Source organism: Carassius gibelio, chromosome B7 (genome assembly GCF_023724105.1).
Source record: "Carassius gibelio isolate Cgi1373 ecotype wild population from Czech Republic chromosome B7, carGib1.2-hapl.c, whole genome shotgun sequence".
NCBI lineage: Eukaryota > Metazoa > Chordata > Actinopteri > Cypriniformes > Cyprinidae > Carassius > Carassius gibelio.
The window spans coordinates 4,298,658-4,315,760 of record NC_068402.1 but is presented as its reverse complement, the minus strand read 5'-3'; positions in this window follow the sequence as shown (position 1 = coordinate 4,315,760).

The window sequence follows — 17,103 nt, the reverse complement described above, 5'->3', positions numbered from 1 at the left end:
TGTAGGTAAAAAACTAAACAAAAATTTGATTGGGTGAGGAACTCAAATGATAGGAACAGCATTCATTCAGATAGTCCTTCTTAACTGGTTTGGTTCCAGGACTCGATATTGGGATCAATTTAAAACATCAAGTGGTGACCCGACACAGAACCAAAACTGAACACAAATAATGTCTTTAAAATCAAACACTGAAACAAATCAATATTAAAATGGACAAAAATAAATAACTGACTAATCAGCCTGTGAAATTAATGTACAATATTTAGATTTGACCAAAAAACATTACAAATCTTACAGATCCAAAAAATGTTGAATGGCAGTACTGTTTATCTACACTAGTTACAATGTAAATGATATAATACATAAATTATGACATTTATTATAAGTTATTCATTGTATAGTTATTGTCTAGTTGAACTATAACTGTTAATGTTTTTTGCAGTTATATTGTTAACTTACAGCAAACCAGTTAAAACATCGACATAGCTTTTATTCATGCAAATTTGAATTTTTCTTTACTGCTTTGTAGCAACACAAAATATTCCAAGCTGAAATCATTCCTCAAAAGCTTTTGCTTCAGCTCTCAAATTGGATTCTTTCTGCATATTCAAAACTGCAAGCCAAGTCCATTCACGACAGAATTTTTCAGCAAACAGCTTTGAAATGACACAAAGGCGGGTCAATAACGACAGCATCCTCATTTCTTTGGCAAAAATATCCCTTTAAGAAAATGGCATAATGCTGCAGGACTTTTAAACCCAGAGCATTTCAAAGGAAAATAAAAGAGAATATAAAAACTTTGTATTTATCTGCACTCAATAGTACAGCTTGGCAACAATTCAGATGCCACCTTGACAAAAAAAAGAGCCCCATTAAAGCAACTCTGTCCATCAGCAACTGCAATATTTTCCTTTTCAGTGTAAAAGCCGTTTTGGCCTTCACGCCTTTAACCACACATCGCTGTACCGACGCCACCCTCCCTCTTCCTGTGCGATTCTTTTCTCTTGTGCTCTCTCGGCCTGTCTGCGCTCTCTACACCCTGTTCAGTGACCCTGCAGGAGGTTTCGTCACTAATTAGGGTCGCTAATTGGGGGGCAACTGGGCCGGGGTCCTCTCCACACCTGCACCAGTCATGTGACCCATAGAGAGGTGCGCGGGGTTGGAGGTCACGGGGAGGGGGGCACGGATCAGCTGTGAAGGTTCTGGATTAGCGAAAGGAGGGTGCGCTATAAGGGTTAATTACAGGAAGACCCCGGATCCCGACCAGCTCTGCAGAGCCTCCTAGCATGAGCCGATTTTTACAGCTCAGGAAAGATGAAGGCCGCTTGTTTTGACAGACTTTGCACAAGAGGCCGCCCCCACCATGAAAGAATGATAGCAGCACATTCCACAGAACGAGAAGAGGAGGAGGAGGAGGAAGGCATGCAATGAAGAAGAGAATGATGAGACGATCCATCCAACAAACCCCTAACCCGATGTGTTAAACTTTAGGACGTGACTTGTCCTACTTCGTTGCAGCGACGTGAATGAAATCTGAACTCGTGTTTGGATGAAAAAAGGTTTGCAGTTGGATTTCTAAGCTATCTGACTTGCGTTGTTCACATGGCGCATTATAAAAAAAGAGCAGTATGAGACATATACCACACGTAGACACTAAAACAGGCAAGTGCTTAGCAACTGTACAGTGATAACTGCATTAACTGCACTAACTGCATTTCATCACCAGAGCAACCATTTAAACACCTCAAATGACCAGCATTGCCCTAGCACTGTGAGTTCTGCTGAAAGGGATAGTTTTAAAAAAAATGAAATTTACCCCATGATTTACTCACCCTAAGCCATCCTATAAGACTTTCTTGTGGCTTTTCCAAGTTTTATAATGGCAGGAAAAAGTGGTTGAGATTTTGAAGCAAAATAAAATGCATCCATCCACCATAAAAAAAAAAAAATGCTCCACATAGTTAATAAAGGGCTTCTGAAACAAACTGATGCAAATGGAGTGGCATTCCAGCAGATGACGTAGGACATAGAGTTAGCGTAACTCTGGTGAGAAAATGCTAATCTTGTGAGAACTAAGTTTTGTTATAAGCAAATCCTCTTTTTGTACTTCTAATTTGTGACAGGTTTTTTGTTTTGCTCTCTCCTCTCCTCTGCACTTTCACGTTTGTCACTCATCAGACCTTATGCAAAACCCTATGTTCTACATCATCCGCCGGATGCCACTCTCTCGTTAATGCACAAATGACTTTTATTTTTTATAAAGTTTAAATATGGATATTTATCTTACACAAACACACCCCTTCCCTTCAGAAAGCCTTTATTAACCCCCTGGAGCAGTGTGGAGTACTTTTTATGCATGCACTTTTTTTTGGGCTTCGTAATCTCGCCCACCATTCAATCCCATTATAAAGCTTGGAAGTGCCAGAACATTTTTTTTATATATAACTCCAATTTATATTTATCTGAAAGAAGAAAGTCAAATACACATAACATGGCTTTGAGGGTGAGTAAATCATGGGCTAAATTTCATTTTTTGGTGAATGATCCCTTTCAAAACCACATATATTTTCTTCAGCAAATGAGAAAAAATATATTTAATTTTATATTATTTTAATATTATTACTCTCCATTTATAATCATAAACAATGAAGAGATTGAGCGGAGAATTGCGTTCTTGTTTCGTTGTTTTCTTTTAAACTCTTTATGCCTTATTAAGACACAGGAGATGTGTGTATTTGTTTGGTCTGGATTGAGTTGAAAGGTTTGGTCCACGGTGAGATGAGCACCACTCCAAACCTGAAGCCCTTTCAGAGAGAGCCAGAATGAGAAACAAAGTTTGGGTTTGAGAACACACAGCTGCTCTTTCAACAACACAGATATTTCCTGAGAGCCGAGAAGAGAATGACGGCATTAAAACGAAGAGCACCTGCTGAAAAGAATGGGAGCGTCATTGATTGTTCAGTAACACAAGAGAAACTAAAGCAGTTTCTTATATTAATGGCTCAATGGAAACAAAGAAAACATTTTTGGCGGCCCTTAAAGTATTCCCTATTATAATGAGTCTTTAACTAGGTACAATAAATGCTCTGTTGAAATGTGTGAAGCAAATGTTGAAATGACACTGAAATACATACATGAAATATTATTGATTCGTAACGGTTCAGTAAATTTTGTTTCAGATATTTCTTCTAAAACTCCTTAGGACAAATGTCATGGGAAGATATGTGCAAAAATTCCCTTAATAAAGGAATAAAAATGTTTTTGGTACATTCGTATACTATTTAGCCTGGAAAATCTTTTAGTCTTTAACCTTTTATATTCATTATGCTGTTTTATTTAAGCCTAGGCTGTTTCTCACATTTAGCACACTATCCTGCGATGATTTGTTAATTTTTTGAATAAAAAAAGACTCTGTTCTTGGCTTTCTGCAAATGGTAACATCAATGTGCTGCATAAAATGTTGATTGTCACCTTTTCTTTGAGAACAAGTCTATTCCTCACCTAAATCCACCCATTTTTTAGACCCAGTGACCCCAATTTTCACATGAAGTCCTACTATAAAAGCCAAGGACGTGTTTTCTCCATCTGTGCGATCAAGACTCCTCCACAAAGACCATGAATTTGCTTTGTGTCCTTTAACATTTGTTCAAAATCAATTAAACCTTGCATCCCTGTATTATTTCCAGCTTCTTTTGCACAGTTCAGTTTGATGCACTTCTGAACTGCAGCCCTCACACATTACTTCAAAAGCTGGGCTGTGATTTCATAGTTCAGTCTTCGGTTTACTCCATAATAACGCTGTTTTAAACAGTTCACTGTGATCAGTGTTACTATGAACTGATATGAATCATTACAAACAGTTTTTTTTTTTTTTTTTTAGAGATGACCACTGAAAGAACACATTGAAGTCTTTCTGCCACCCATCCATTTTTATAACATCCATTTCAGTTAAATTTTCTGGCATCAGACAGACTTTGAATGTTGATTTGATAAAGACTGAAAAAAAACAAACAAACAAAAAAACAATAGACAAGAGACAAAAGACAATATAATGTATGTACAGATGTGCTATATACAAATCATGCATGGGAATTTGAAAATATGTCATTTATGTTAAATAAATACACTGAACAAAATTATAAATGCAACACTTCTGTTTTTGCCCCCATTTTTTATGAGCTGAACTCAAAGATCTAATATTTTTTTTAAGTACACTAAAGGCTTATTTCTCTCAAATATTGTTCACAAATCTGTCTAAATCTGTGTTCGTGAGCACTTCTCCTTCACCGAGATAATCCATCCACCTCACAGGTGTGGCATATCAAGATGCTGATTAGACGCATGATTATTGCACAGGTGTGCCTTAGTCTAGCCACAATAAAAGGCCGCTCTAAAATCTGGAGTTTTACTGTATTGGGGGTCCGGGGGGACAAAAACCAGTCAGTATATGGTGTGACCACCATTTGCCTCCTTTCACATAGAGTTGATCAGGTTGTTGATTGTGGCCCGTGGAATGTTGTTCCACTCCTCTTCAATGGCTGTGTGAAGTTGCTGGATATTGGCAGGAACTGGAACATGCTGTATCCAGATCAACACGATCAAGATCATCCCAAACATGCTCAATGGGTGATAAGTCTGGTGAGTATGCTGGCCATGAAGGAACTGGGATGTTTTCAGCTTCCAGGAATTGTGTACAGATCCTTGCAGCATGGGGAAGTGCATTATCATGCTGCAACAAGAGGTGAAGGTCATGGATGAAGGCACAATGACATATGCCTGCCCATACCATAACCCCACCACCACCATGAGCCACTCGATCCACAACATTGACATCAGCTTCCCTGTACAGTGAAAACCGGGATTCATCCGTGTAGAGAACACCTCTCCAAAGTGCCAGACACTATTGAATGTGAGCATTTGCCCACTCAAGTCGGTTACGACGACTAACTGCAGTCAGGTCGATACCCTGATCAGGATGACGAGCATGCAGATGAGCTTCCCTGAGACGGTTTCTGACAGTTTGTGCAGAAACTCTTTGGTTATGCAAACCGGTTGTTGAACCAGCTGTCCGGGTGGCTGGTCTCAGATGATCTTGGAGGTGAAAATGCTGGATGTGGAGGTCCTGGGCTGGTGTGGTTACATATGGTCTGTGGTTGTGAAGCTCTGAAACACATTTGGTGATGGCCTATGGTAGAGTAAAGAACTTTAAATTCATGGGACATTCCAATTGCACACTCCCTCAAAACTTGCGATCTGTGGCATTGTGTTGTGAGATAAAACTGCAAATTTTAGAGTGGCCCTTTATTGTGGCCAGACTAAGGCACACCTGTGCAATAATCATGCTGTCTAATCAGCATCTTGATATCCCACACCTGTGAGGTGAATAGATTATCTCAGCAGAGGAGAAGTGCTCACGAACACAGATTTAGACAGATTTGTGAACAATATTTGAGAGAAATGGGACTTTTATGTACATAGAAAAAGTCTTGGATCTTGGAGTTCAGTTCATGAAAATGGGGGCAAAGTGTTGCGTTTATAATTTTGTTCAGTATAATACAGTGTCTTGCGAAAGTATTCATACCCCTTCATTTTTTCACATTTAGTTATGAAGCCGCCTTATGTTAAACTGCTTTAAATTACTTTTTTCCACATCAATCTACACTCCATTCACCATAATGACAAAGCAAAAACAGTATTGTCTATACTCTTGCTGTGTGTTTAGGGTCAAGGTAAACCTTCTGCCCAGTCTGGGATTCTGAATGTTCTGGACTAGGTTTTCATTAAGGCTATCTCTATATTTTGGTGCATTGAGCTTTTCTTTTACTCTAGTTCCTCAGTCCCTGCCGCTGAAAAACAACTCCTCACCATGAGGCTGCTACCAGCACACTTTACTCTTGGGATGGCACTCTGCAGGTGATGAGCAGAGCCGGTTTCCTTCAAACATGATGCTTAGAATTGAGGTTCATCAGACCAGATAATCTTGTTTCTCAGAGCCTGAGGGTCCTTTAGGTGTTTTTTTTTAATCCCAAGTGTGTTTTCATGTGTCTTCACTGAAGAGAGGATTGAATCTTGCCACTCCTCAATAAAGCCCAGATTGGTGGAGTGTTGCAGTGAAATTTGTCCTTTTGTAGGCTTCCCCAATCTCAACATATAATCATGGAGCTCAACTATAGTGACCATCATTTTCACTGTTTTGAGCGTGTTCTGCTCCAGACAGCCAGTTAAAGAAAATTATATTCCAAGTGCAGCACACATGAAGTTGTCAACATGATGTAAATATCAGACATACAGTAGTAGTTCTTTACAGGGTTTTTTTATTTGATTGTGCTGCTTTTATATTGTTTTTTTCTGTGTTTGACTGTTGTGCTCAAGTCTCTTGCAGTCTCTCATGCATAAAAACGCTGCGGTCAAGTTAAAAGAAGTTCACTCCCATCTACTTGCATGTTTTACCTATTCCACTGCCTGCGTCGCATCTTTGTCAATTCAAAAGTGCATTTATGGTTAATTCAATGCGCATAACAACAACTGTTATCACCGGAATTTTGTCAAAGTGTCTAATTCTAACATTTGGTTATATTTCTGTCCAAAATCATGATTCCTTGAATTCTACATTTGTGGCAAAACAATACATTTGAATAAATTGATAAAATCGGGAAAATCGGCCAGTCCTACTTTACTTATAAATAGAGATGGATGGATGGATGGATGGACAGACAGACCAACACAATGACAGATCGATAATAGAATGCGATGGAAGCTTAATTATATGTCAGAGAAACACCTCATATCTTCTCTCTACCTAACCATTGACCCAGAGCTCATTGCCTGTGGCCTCATTAATAGCGAGAGGTCAAGCAGTTGCCCTGAAAAATGTTCAGGTCACGGCCACCCATCCACACACCGACAACGACACACAGACTGTTGCGCACCACCACTATTACTCCAGCTATAGTTCTGCACGGAGGAACGACTGAATGAAACCGAGGTAAAGGACTGTATGTGTGTGTGAGCGAGGGAGAGGCAGCGGGAGGAGGGGGAGGTTGGGAAGAGCACTTCTTTTGAACAAATGTGTGAACAAAAGCCTGCTCAAACTGTCGGCCCAGAGGCCTGGGGTGTTTACGGCTTCTGTATCTATAACCAACAAATCAAGGCTTTCCCCCTCTCCACCACCCCCTCAGCCGCCTCTCTTTATTGGGAATGGCAAATTAGAGCCCCGTCCATCTGGGTGTTAGCACCAATTACGAGAGGAAGCTGTCAGGCCAGATTAGACCCTGTAGAGAAGGCGGGCATATAAACTGCCTTTATTAGAGGAAAAAAGCAGGACAAGTACAGAAAATTGTTGTGCAAATTTCACTTATTTAGAATGACTAAAACTAAAAGAGTTTTTGATTTAGCTTGTCGCGCATTAATTCTTCCATGTTTTAGACATAATTCTGCATAACTTAATACCAAATAGCTATGCATAGAAAAGTTCAGTGTCAAACTAAGTAAAAAGAGCATTCAGAGACTCTCCATTTTAAAAATAAGGCCCTCAAAAGTGGGTTTTTAGCAGTGATGCCATCAAAGAACCATTTTTGGTTTCCTAAAGAACCTTTCAGTGAGCAGCTCTTAAAAGAATCACAATTGTTTTGTTTTTTTTGTTTTTTTTTGATATTTAAAAATCTTCTTTCCACTATAAAGGACCTTTAGTGTAATGGAAAGGTTCTAGGGATGTTAAAGGTTTTCATTAAACTATGGAAGCAAATTAAGTACCTTTTTAAGAATGTATGGTGTTTCTTTTGTTTCTTTCAGTTACTCAAACTTTTTTTTTTCACTGTCAGCTGCACTGAAACTCCCATCATTAACTTTTTGCACCGTCGGAATGCTTAAAGACCCACACAGCCCCCTCTCTTTCGCACTAATTTGCCAGGACCAGGTGTGCAGAGGCCGGGCGGAGGGGGCGTGCAGTGAACTAGAGGAAAGATTGCGAGAGTTTTTGGGCTTGAGGGAGGGAGGACAATGAAAGCCACACAATGGAGTCCGAAAATCATGCCAGGGAGCAGTGATGCGCATCCTTAGGCCGAGTTGGGGGATGTAATGGGCCAGAACCAAAATTGTTTCATCATTACTTGAGCGTGTGAAAACAACAAATAAAGTTAATTTTGTTGCATAATTTGATTGTACATTTCTAAGTGAACAGATGTAGTATTTTTGCATGATTAATAAAACATATGGAAAAACATTCTTTAAATGTAAAAATCTAGTGATCATCTTAAAAAAACCTTCATATTTGCATTTTACGTTTTTCCATTTCAGTCTTACAACTTTCAATTTCTTCTCGCTCTGCATCTATTTGCTGAACTACAAATCAAATCAGGGCTATATATTTCAGCTAGTTAAAGCGGTGGTTTACTTTTTTTCTAGGCTTGATTGTGTTTATGGAGTGCAGTATAAGGGGCCATTCACACAGAAAATGTTCTTCCATTCCAATGTGCTACTATTTAAACTTTTAAATGCAGCACCGCTCATCAATGTCAGTTCTAAAGCAGTGAACCAATCAGAAGAACTCATAGGCGGGGCAAGCATTGAGAGCTTTTGTTTACAGTAGCAGGTTGGCATGACAACGTTTGTATTTGACAGCAATGTGGCCAAAGTCCCTTTAAGACGAGTCACATCACTCGGCGGCCATCTTTGAAATGCATCTTGGGCATGCAAGTGCAAATCCTTTCTCTTTAAATGGGGAAACATCAAATTCTCCAAAACTAAGCTTAAAGCTTTAATACAACATAGCAACTGCATGCGCATCCATGTTTAACGCATTTTTCTCATAGCTATGTGAAAAATATGTCTGTCTATATAATTGTATAAATGGAACAGTTCATTGTTGGAGCTGGAGAACTGATGATCTGAATGAGAGAGAGAGAGAGAGAGAAAGCGATAGAGATGCAGAGTAGAGCATGTGCAGAGCAGAGGGGCGCGAACAGTAAAAAGAAAGCTGGTTTAGAACATTGATTTTGAAACATGTGAATCCATTCGATTGTTTGAAGACAGAATTGCAATTTATATGTGAATAAATTTTTTCATGCACCCCTAGTTTTGATGGCATAGCAACAACTCTTCCTCTACTCTAAAGCAGCTCAACATGGCCTCGCTCCCTTTGTTGCACGTTCCCAGGGGCGGGGTTTATCAGGGTTTGTGATGTCACAAACCCAGGAAGTAACTCATTGTCCCTACGATATCTTGATAAAAAAAAAACATAAAATCTCCATTTACATTGAACTTTCAGCGTCGTAGCATTTGGTTATGTTCGAACAGCAACATTACACACTAACTAACGTTAAAAAAGTGAACTCGCAGTCAACCATACCTTTAAAAAAAAAAACCTATGTCAAAAATTTGGTGGGACTTAGCAGCCCCGCCCCTTTTTTAAAATAGCAAATAGCATTTTGATTATGTGCTCGGGCCAGAGATGTTAAGCTTGGTAAAGCCACATTTGACAGTGCATACGATCCGCTTCGTGCGATCACATCTCTGGACCGGAGCCAAAGTCCGGATGTGTGCTGCCACGGTTCGCGTGAAACCAGACCTAATTTGCACCAATCGAAAGCATATTCACAATGTCTGAATCATTCTCTATCATCTACACTGTGCACTACGTGGCATTCACTGTACAGGAAATACTACAGTGTGAACAAGTGAGCAATCTCAGCCAGCGATACAGCGTCTAGAGTTACAGTGCAGGAGGTGGGCTCTTCAGATTCTAGAGAGCATTTGATGAGAAGATGAAGTATGAAAATTTGTTGAGCTGTTTTTGCAGAAGAGATGAACTGTAAACATTGAATGCTTATTTCTTCTAAATGTGAATTTTGTCAGTTTTGGAGCACACTGCCTTATAGATAACGTTAAGATTAACATATTGATGCTGACACCCCCCCAAAAAACGTTAATTTTGATTTCATGGGGACTTTAAGTAACACATTTTCAGCGTAGCAGTGTGCTCTTCAGGCGTGGTATATGAACGGACACAGTGAGAGGGGGCCGTACGGTGAGGTGGGGAAGCACTAATAGGCCCTAATTGAAATGGATGTGCAGCGCAGACAGAGACTGTGGAAGTAATCTGCAGTGCCACAGCAAATAAAGCGCGGCAGGACTAGAGTATCCACCTCATGTGACAGACTGTAACGTAGCCTGCGAGAGGGCAACGGCCCCCTTTGTGCAAACCACAAAAAGAGGCAAGAAGGCCTGGCAGGGACCAAGAGCTGAGAGCCACAGCCCGGCTGCAGGGGAAAGATGGACTTCAGTACTGCAGGAACAGCATGGGATCACGAAGTTGTGGAAGGCTGAGAGAAGAGACACATGAGAAATATGGCCAGTCAAAAACTAACACATATGTAAATGCTTTTATTAGAGGAAAAAGGAAACGTAAATAGGGAAAAGTGTTGTGCAAATTGAAATGATTTAGTCTTAAAATTATATAAAAAAGTTTTTGATTTAGCTATATAAACCATTCAGTAAAAAAATAAATGTTTTTATTTATTTATTTTTGACTGCATTATGACTAATAAAGTCTCAACATTTCAAATAAATATTAAAATTAACTGCTTTTATAAGAGGAAAAAGGAAGGACAAGTAAGAAAAAAAAGGAAGAAAAACATTTTTGATTGCATAGCGATTAGAATCAGTTTAGTATATATAGTAGTACAGGCTTTCATCTTCCCCTCTTACTGAGTGCTGATATGTAGATTGCTGTAGTCACATGATCAGAATTTGGCAGTGGTAACAAAAATGCAGGTGGCTCTAGTGGGAGCCAGCAAAAAATATAGAAAAGGGGCTGTGTATAATGTGTGTGTGGCATTTCCATATCCTCTCCAAATTCACTTAAGCATCTTGCCAACATTTCTCTTGTCAGGCTTTCCTATAACCGTTTACACTCATTTAAAAAGAAAAACACACTCACGAAAACTACATTAACAATTCCAGTCACTTGAATTTAACAGATTATCTTACTACACAATAAATATTTTAATTAATTAATTTTGTAAAAAATAATAATGAACCAAATCCACCTTGTTTTCTTCAACCACACCACTTAACTACAGAAATTATCATACCTCAGACTTAAGGGTGTGCGATATTTTTTTTGATAATGATAATTAAAACATATTTTGCTAAACATATATTTTGTTTTATGCTGGCTCCTTGCTTGATGTAGGTCTGTCATGAATAAATAAATATGATACTAAAACCACCAGCAAGTCCCTGTCTTAATGAGTGATAAAAGAGTAAAAGAGTGATCCATTGAATCATTCATTCAAACAATTCATTCAAAAAATCTGTCTCATTTAGAAACAAAGCAAGTGGCTGTCTTTATGAATAGATTGTTAAATCAGTGCGTCATTCAAAAACAGATTCATTCAGTAATATAACACTGCGTGTCGCTCTGAGACAATGTTATCTAATAGCTTTGTTTGGAACAATTCTCACCAAAAAAAGGAAGAAAAAAAAGACAATACTGTGTCTAAAATAGAGATGTTCAGATACCCTTTTCTCTTCCCGATACCGATTCCGATACTTGGCCTCAGGGTATCGGCCGATACCGAGTACTGATCCGATACCTGGGTGTGCATCTGTATATACAGCTGTATATACTACTAGCCCTGTGTAAATTACTAGAATTATTTTATGGTGCGCTTCTGGTATCAGATCGGTATATGGGTTCATGTACTCATCGATGCCGATGCCAGAATTTGTTGTGGTATCGGTGATATTTCCGATACTAGTATCGGAATTGGAACAACTCTAGTCTAAAATGTACTTCACTCAGTACTAACTTCTTGTTTTTGTTGTATAAAATTAATATCACATTCGCGATCACGCTCACGCACACATATTCAGGAAAACATTAACTATATAATTTCGTTCAAATATAATAAATGAAGCCATACGGGGATATTGCATGTAGAATACTCAGATTGGGTAATTGGGAAGAAGCATCTAGCAACCACCTTAAACATACTTGCAATCACCAGTATGTCCTAGCAACCCCCTAGAACACCCTAGCAACCACCCCAAACCACATGGCAACAGCTTGACAGCTACAGTATCACCTCAGCATTCTGGCAATGAGTTTTGCACAGAAAAACACTTTTGCACAGAAAAATGCACTCAGAAATTGCTATTAAATTTCACAATAATACAAAACAAAATGAGAGCCGTGCAGCCAGCTGATGTCCAGTTAGGTGCTGCACGTCTGAGGAGCGGTCAGTGAGCTGTTGGGTGTGTGAGCGTGTCGAGGAGAGGAGAGGAAGAGGAACTCTGTGGGCAGCGCTGGACCCTTGCACGCAGATGTGTGATTATGCCGCACTAAAACCCTGACAAGACCTGCTGCGTGGGGTCCTGACCTTTACGGAATCAGTGGTCCTGCACGTCAGAACTAATGGAGGTTTGAGAGAGTCCCAACAGAGAGAGAGAGAGAGAGCATGTGCAGCATTACTATTGCTCCTCTATAATAAAAGAAAGAGGGGAGTGTTGCATTGTCCGTTTAACCAATTAGAAGTGAGTTACAGGGGTGAAATCACGATCACACATCACAGCCACATTTGAACATTTTTCAGGATGAACTCTTTGAAGTTCTTTTAAATCTTTTAAAGTTAAATTGCTAAGGCTAATTTCAAAGCAAGAATTTAATATAACAAACATTCACAATTAAATAATATTTTCACTTTTTTCATATTTGTATGCAAAATATAACAAAGAATACTTGCTTGTGTACAAAGAAAATAGTCTAAAATAATGTATCTTAATTATTAGAAGAAAAAGACCATTTTTAAAAATTCTGTTCACAGATATTTAGGCTACACTTATTTCATTCATTTATTTTTCCTCATTTCTTCATTTATTTAATCTCAAGCTTGCCTTGTTTTTTTAAGAAGTCTCTTCTGCTCACCAACACTGCATTTATTGATCAAACATACAGTAAAAACTGTAGAATTGTGAAATACTACTGCAACTGGACTGTTGACCATTTTCATTGGGAAATCATAATAATATGCCGATTTTAAGATCAAGAAACATTTCTAATTATTATCAATGTTGAAGACAATTTTGCTGCTTTATATTTTTTTGGAAACATAATACATTTTTTTTTTCAGGATTGTCTGATGAATAGAAAGTTCAGAAGAAAAGCATTTATGTAAAATAGAAATATTTTGTAACATTATAAATGTCTTTGTCTGTCACTTTCAATGCATCCCTGCTAAATAAAAATGTAAACTTTTATTCAAATACTACATGTTTTAACAGTAGTGTACATTGGTAAATTTTACTTAAATTATTTACAAAATTATAATAACCATCATCTTTATTGAAGTAAATTGATTTGAAATATTTTTGTTTCACATTATTTTCTTTTCTACACATGAAATGTTCGATTGATTTTTACACAAATAAAGAACGTGAACTGAAACTGAGCCAAGGTGAGAACAGATAAATAAATAAAAAGGGAAGAAGAACAAGGGGGTGAGCAATAGGGCCGATTTACATAAATTGACTCCCGCTGATATGGGGCTACATCCTCATCCTGCTCAGTAAACGGATGTTGGGACAGAGGAGGAGACAAAGGCCTTAAAAGGGCTTAAACATGGACTGAAACAGGTGGTTGTTACCCTGCAGTGACCAATCACACCCACTATAAAAAGGCTAGTCGGCTGGGATGTCCTGTTTTTTCCCCCAATCAGGATCATAATAAATCAACAGTTAACATGACAGATACGTTTCATCCATCATCCTGCTCACTGTATCTCTATGTCTCTTTCACTCGTGAGTCACAGCTGTCTGGCGACTGTACCACTGTGTGCCGTGGGCCAGACGCTGCTTCCTGAGACGTCATCATCGGGACACAGGGCCGGTCTGTCTGTGCCACCATGTGCCTGTCCTGATACCTTCCTCTGTCCCAGCCAGCATCTTTTAAAGACTGTCTGTGACATACTGTCTGTACCACTGCGTGAACAACAAAAGTCAACCCCAATCACGTCCCGTCTGCGACTGCCAGTCTCTAGAAGTTCGCTAATCTGAAAAACACATTTACTTCAAAAAAACATAAAGACTTTTGTATCACAGATGACTAGAAGACACATTACACAGACAGAGAACAAAATATTGATAGAAACTCTTCATGAAAATCCAAAATTAAAGCTTTTATAATAATAATAATAATACTAAATAGGATTATGTCTTAAAAAAATTTTTTTTTTAAATTATGTTTAAATTATTTCTCATAAATTCAAGATAATTGTTTTAATCACTTAGGTCAATAGAGTTATGTAAATTAATCTAAAAATGTAATTTATGTGTGCGTGAATGTTTGTATGATTGTGTGAATGCTAAAAATCTCAAAAGTAAAAAAGTTATTTTCAAGAGTATATATATATATATATATATATATATATATATATATATATATATATATATAGGCTAGTTTTAATGTGTCCATGTTTTACATACAAAAGATTTAATTGCATGTAAAATGTAGGACACAACTAAATATGTTAAACCTGCCATATGATTTTAATTGACAGATATATTTAATAAGGTGAGGAGTACAGGGTAAGACAGGCCAAGACGCATTTTTATGTCTTTTAGAAGATAATTGTTTATGTAACATATAAAATAGCCACTTCTAATGCGATCATCCGTGCCTTAGTAGCTTTAAACCTAGTAATGGGGCAACACATTTGCATTTTATTCTAGGAAAGTGCTATAAATATAAGCATATTAATTGGCGGTTTCAGTGAAATTGAACACTTAAGTGAGAACTGTGTAAATTATGACAATATAGATCAAGAAGTAAACAAGCATCCACCACCACCAGCATTTATCTTATTAAAATCAAACATTTCAGCTGAAAGTTCACTGGCTCATGGTAAGAGAAACTCACTCATAATGGGACACTAGCAACAGGTTGCTGTTCACAAGGCCAGAGCGCCACCTAGAGGCCAAGTGCAATCATGACCAATGGAAAGCCTCACTGACAAAGCCTATATCACAGCCAAACAATAGCAGCTGGATTTGTTCTTCCTAAAGAAAATATCAGTGCCTGAAAGGCAGCATAACAATTATTCAGAGCTTCAGACATCAGCAACTGAAGCAGATGGAGGTATTATGACATCATAACCGACGTGTAAAATAATTGAATTAATTAAATGAATGAATAAATTAAAATAAAATAATTGATTTCAATATTATAATATAGCATTCAATGTTATTTATGATAATTTAACAATTATTCTCCTATAATATAGGCCTAAATATAATATAATACAATTTTGTGGCAAAAGGAATAATTATTAAAGAACAAATTCAATTATTAATAGTTATTTCTGACAAATTATTAATTAATAACAGTTATTTTACAAATGGTTCATGAACAGGATTCTAATGCTTTTCCAAAAGAGTGAACATCATTTATAAATATTAAAAATAAGTATTAAAAAGTTCTTAAATATTAAAACAATATTGCAAATAGCTAGGTCTCCCCTAAGAAGTTATAAATTATTAGTTATACTTAATTAGTCATTATCACCGGATTCATATAAGCTTTTTAACGGGTCTCCACTGAAAAATCCTTAAAATAAATCACCAAAAAACAATTAAGTTATTTTCGACAAATAATTAATTAATAATAGTTCTTTGTCAAATATTATACTGTATATAGGTTTCTATTGCCATACAAATAATTCATAAAAAGTCCTTTATAAATATTAATATATTAAAATATTAGGAACTATTCAGAAGCATTAAAACGATTTTAATTATTATATTTAATTACTCATCATCATTACCAATTTATATGAATAGTAAAAAAGCCATAAAATAAATTAACCAAATGTATTTACTAATAACAGCTTTTGACAAATTGATATATAATCATAGTTTTGATTAATGATCATTATTTCTGACATAAGCTTCAATAGCAGAACAGGAAGTGTGAGTGTCCTTTCTAAAGACCTGTCCTTCTGGCATCACCAAGTTTAGGTTTGTTTGCGGAGCACAGTGAAGTCACTGAGGGGCCACTCGTATCTTCCAGGCTGCCCTGTCACATCGCGTCGCATCTTACAGCCCTGAGTCTGACCCATCCTCTTCCTCCCTATCGCTCTGTCTTCTGTCACGTTGTTCGGTTTATGTGGTTATAAGTGAGAGAAACCCCTCCTCTTTATGTTGTAAAGCACACAGCTGATATCGACCGATTTAATCAATGCTCGCTGTATGTTTGTGTTCGGGTAAACAGACAATAAATCGGACCCCTCCCATGGTATGATAATATGACCCAATGACCCAGCCGTGACCCCCTATCAGTCAGCCTCTTTACGTCATGTTTAATCCTAAAGTACTCTCATTACTGTAATGGTGCATTCTGAATGTGTGCTTTTAGGAACCTGGGGGCAACATTTCAGAACGGATCACCAGTAGAACGGCTAAACCTGACAAAACCATGTGGTGAGGATGTCCTCAGAAGAAAACAAGGGTTCATAAAGGCAGTAAATAATGTCTTCATGCATAATTAGAAATACCTAAAGGTGTCGCTTGTTGTATATGAACACCAGGTTTAAACAGGAAGCCTAATGAGGACCTACACATGTGATTCTGTCTCTGTGTGAATGACGTGAAAGAAGCAGGGAGAGCAGGGACAAATGCAACACTAGATCTGTTCAGCATGCAGAGTGATGGCACTTATTTAGCACATGCTCAGTGCTGTTTTCTCTCTGCCTGAAGAAAAAAAATATTTTACTTTGTGAGAAATGTAAGATTTGAATGAATTGAATGAATTTCAACTGAAACGGCTTAATTAAACCAGTTGATATATAATTCATCCCAGTCTTCCCTGCTGTAGTTTAACTATATATAATTAAAATAAATGACTAAAGATTACATGCTGTAAATATCCTGCATAAAGCATAAACACAATTATTATTCTCACATTATACTCATTCTTATCACATGCAGCTTCTAAACATTGGACATCCACTATAGTCTTTCTAAAGAAAAACAAAATAGATAGGCCTTTATTTTACTTTGTGAGATATATAAAAAAAATATATATATATATTTTATATGTCAAGCAAGTTC